Source organism: Seriola lalandi, unplaced genomic scaffold, assembly GCF_002814215.2.
Source record: "Seriola lalandi dorsalis isolate HSWRI2012SDOR001 ecotype SW California unplaced genomic scaffold, Sedor1 jcf7180002054883, whole genome shotgun sequence".
Classification (NCBI taxonomy): Eukaryota; Metazoa; Chordata; class Actinopteri; order Carangiformes; family Carangidae; genus Seriola; species Seriola lalandi.
The window spans coordinates 5,920,803-5,925,444 of record NW_019525658.1 but is presented as its reverse complement, the minus strand read 5'-3'; positions in this window follow the sequence as shown (position 1 = coordinate 5,925,444).

Sequence of the window (4,642 nt, the reverse complement as noted above, 5' to 3'; positions counted from 1 at the left end):
CAGACATTCACTGTTTCTTTTGCTCAAGCCAATTGAAATAATGTTTTCAAATACTTTTTTTAAAAAATAATAATGATATTAAACTTAATTTGTATTGCACCTTTCATACTAGAAATGCAGCTCGATGTGCTTTACAACAGAGAAATGACATGCACCAAGTCCTTCACATGAAAAAGACATAAAATGAACATGAAAACATAAACGTAAAATGTGATGGCATAATGAAAAAATAATAGAAATAAAAAAATATATGAATAAATTGTTAAAAATAAATTAAAAATAGAATACATGGAATCAAGAAACAGACTTTTTCCTTAAAATGAAAAACTTTTCTTTCTCACCTGAGTGTGCACTCTTACGTGAAATGGCACCCCAGCTCTGAGGCAAACAACACTACCGAACCTCTTTTTCCCAACAGACGCAAATGCACCACAGGTTTTGATTACACTGGGGTCGGCCTCTTTCAGCTGCTCCAGAACATTTTCCGTTCGGGTCCAATCTCACTGTGGGTTCTATGTGCGCCAGGCACAATCACCTTCTTTGGTGGTGCTGTGGAGGGTAACACACACACAGACACATACACCACAGTCTTTTCTTCCAAATTATCACCCAACCACTGACATCAATATTTATAACATCATTTTAAGAGAAGTGCTGCAGTTTATAAGTGCGGATAGTTAATTAGGGTAGTAGGGTTTGTAGCCTACTTTTTCAGCCCACTGTTTTCTAAAGCCTGACAGGATGCTCTGTGCAGCTCTGTGCAGCTCTGTGATTGTGTTGACTTATCTGATGGGAGATTTGCTCCAGTGCACTTGAATTTGAGGTACACAACGCACCTGAGCAGCTATTTAATCCTGTGTTGTTATTCTAGCAGCTCTTAGCTTAACACACAGCCCCTCCAGCCTGTCCTGAGCTGCATTTGTCAAACAATGTTAATCACAACAGGGACACAGAGAATAGAGAGATGTTGGTTCAGTAAAGGTGATCTGCAGTCGCTTTCCTTTGTCAGCATTATCCGTCCATGAGCTGATTTATTTAAAATGTACACCTAACCATCAAGGTGAAGAATTTGGAACAGTAAAATAAGATGTGTTTTAACGTCCTTTGTGATAGGATACTCAGACTGTCGATAACTTCCACATTTATCTCACGTGTAATCCTAAATACAGATGTCTTTTTAAGAAACTGACATTTGTCAAGAAGAAGGCCAAGGGGTCTTGTTGTGAATGTCCCAGAGAAAATAGAGAGGTGTTGTTTTTCTGTCCACCGTCTCTAATAATATCTCTGTGAGTCAATGAGCAGCATGGGAGCTCATGTGTTACAGCACTGTGACAAGAGGCCGGGGGCCAGGGCTTCAAACGCTCGACGTTCTGCTTCATAAAGGCTTTGTCTCCTGGGATGACCCCAAATTGAGAAGCTCATCATGCTGTACAGGAAAGGCCTGAGAAATCAAAGAGCTAGACCGGCATAATGGCCACGAATCATTAGCGAACAGAGGAAAGACAAGGTCATTCGCTAGACAAGCTGCCTGGCCGTGACGCTACTGTCATGGAAAGCGGTGTGTAACTGCAGGTTTGGTGGCTTTTCTTGCTTGTACTCAGTGTTATGTTTTTGGAAGAGTTGTGTTTGTTCTTGAAACTTGTTGAAAACCTTTTGATATAATTTTAAAATACATCAAATAAGACATTTTTTTTTGCTTTGCTTCTTTTCAAAGTGCCTGGTTTTAATGACATGTTTTCCTTGTTCCCCGCAGAGCTCCATCTATACCTTTTGTGTCTGACCCCTCTGGTGACATCTTGCATTCATAATAGCTTCCTAACTCTCCTGTTGGCCTTGGACAAACAGTAGAGGTGGCGTGGGCCAGCTTCCGTCCATTCTCTGATAAATCAAATGTTAAAGTCCATTGGTGCAGATGTCTGCTGAATGGAGTAGACAGCAACCCACCGGCCTTAGAAGTGGATGGCGGACCTCGTAAATCACTTCATAATGGATCATTTAGGAAGTCAATAAATGGACAGGGAGACCGTCTGCACAACAGGCCCTGTGCTTCACTTATCACCTAATGTGTGTCTTCCTTGGTCTTCAGGGTCAGAGGTCAGCCTGGCTTTGGGATAGGATATAATCCGTTGGATTGTGTGTGTGTGTGCGTGTGTGTGCGTGCGTGTGTGCGTGCGTGCACGTGTGTGTGTGTGCGTGTGTGTGTGTGTTTGGTTGATGTTGACACACCCTGAGCTTTCGGCTGTTTTCATGAATTATATTACCAGCGTCATACTGAGTCTGATTATTTAGAAAACATAAATATATGAAAAAGAATGATTATAAGAAAACAATCCCTTTCTGTACAGGCCAAAGCCAATGTTCCGCCTCATGGTTAAGTTGGTTTTATTTATTTTTTCAAATGTGAATTAATACAAATGCATCAGGGCTCTTGCCCAGTGATGATGATGTGTTTTGATGGGCCGCATAAAATGTCCATCAGCAGCCTCATGCACGCCATAAACCGTAGCACCTTTTGTATTTGTTGAGAGGCCAGAGGGGGGAAATGTGAAACATGTGTTCTGTTGTTTAGGTGGATGACTGCGGCTGGTTTACCTGCCTTGTTTTTAATAACTGTCCAAGCAAAGCTCTTCAGCAGAAATCTACAGAGGTGAAGCGAATGCATCAAGACCCTGCTAGGCCTGTCACAGCAGATGTTCCAGATGCAGCTGAGCGTCAAATGATGCCTCAGGTCTCATTATCATCCATCCTCTGCCTCCTCATACTTCAGTGGCAAGTCCTTGGCACCCCGTCCCCTGGAGCCTGAGAGATCTGGGCATATAAACTGTACTACAGTGTAAGTGGGCCTAAGCAAGTTGTTTTTTCCTGTGTGAAATGAATAATGCAAATAATTGGTTTTGAAAAATGGTCTAAACCTGCTGAAAGCATGCCAGAGCCTATTTAGGTGCATGTGTAGAAATGTAATGCATAAAATATTTTCTTACAAAGGCACCACGCTGATTAGAATAGCTGAGGTGCAGTTCATCATAATTCCTCCAGTAGGTGCAATTTCCCTGATTTGCCACTTGCATTAAAAAGTAAATCACTTCATTTATTTGTTATTGCAGGGATTCAAAATACCTGCAATCTCAGCCTATCATACAGTATCCATTTATCTTAATTCAGCAAAACTACTCTTCACTGTGATGCTGAAGATTAATAATACGGAAAATATAATCTGTGTTCCTTATTTATATAAGCTGTTACAGGTTCCTTCAGAATGCAAGACAGAGTTAGAAAACAGCCTCAGGCTTCAATATCAGGCCTACCCAGACTGATGCACACTACACCAGGGATTCTGAGTGCAACGTACCCAATGAACGTAACATGGCTGGATATGTGGGGATAAAAATGATTATAGGCTGTTTCTTTATTGAAGTTATGGAATTTAAGTAAATACATATATTCAAGTACTGTACATAAGTACAAATCTGGGGTACTTGAACTTGAGTATTAACATTTAATGCTACTTTACATTTCCGCACCCATAACATTTCAGAGGCAAATACTGTTGGGTACTTTACTCCACTATTTATTTGACAACCTTAGTTACTGTTATACTGTTATAAGTTAAGATTGTACATGCAGCTCATATAAAATGTGATGAATTGTTAAAGATTAAACTAACAGTATATAAAGCAGTTAATGGCTCCTTGAGCAACACAGTGAGACTCTACACTTTACTGCATTAGTAAGAATAATTAAATAGTATATGACAGTATAACACACAGGGGCTGTATTTCTGTGTTGATTACTTTTTGTAGCCTACTTTAAATACGTTTTGCTGACAATGCTTTTGCTTACGTGACATTTAAAATGCAGGACATGGTGGCTAATGGAATATTTTATTGCTATTTAATTGTAGCTATACTTTATATAGCCCACTTTCTCCAGCACTGCTGTATTTTATAATTTCCTACCTGTAAATTAACAGTGAATCACTGCAACTCTCTCATAATAATATAGCCTGTTTTATACAGCAGTGGGCCCTCAGCTGTGCCTGGACACAGAGGTGGATGTAATGAACGGCATTAACACATTTAAACCCAGTGTACCTTGACCTAAGTAAAAGCAGACAGTGGGTATCTTTGTGAAATAATGATAATTTGTACTATTACTGAGGAGAAATGTATTAAATTACCCCGTTCGCCATGAAATAGGCTATACATAACTAAGACACAACAGCTGGAAGTTTGCTTGTGGTCACAGATATTAGGTTATCCTTATTTAGCCTGGTTCCACTCAATAGCCTGCTACGTGTGTGTGTTTTGAAACCTATAATTAGTCCGAGTATCACCTTTTGATCCTTCTTGCCACTTGTTACCCGCGCCCAGCCCCCCACGAGCCCCTGCAGAGCGGGGGCGAGCCCAGTTTCGTCTAGCGGTGTCTCTGGGCTTCCGACTGGCTGATTCTCAGCACCTGCAGGCCGGCGACGGTTCACACCAGGCGGCTTAAAGGCTCCAGACCTCCGCTTCCTGACCGGACTTTACACAGCAGCACGGTTTTCTGACTTCACGTTAAAAGGTATTTTAATAAAGATAAAGATAGGCTGATGGAGGTAAGGCTATCATCTGAAATAGCAAACCGGCCTCCCTCTGAATTTCAA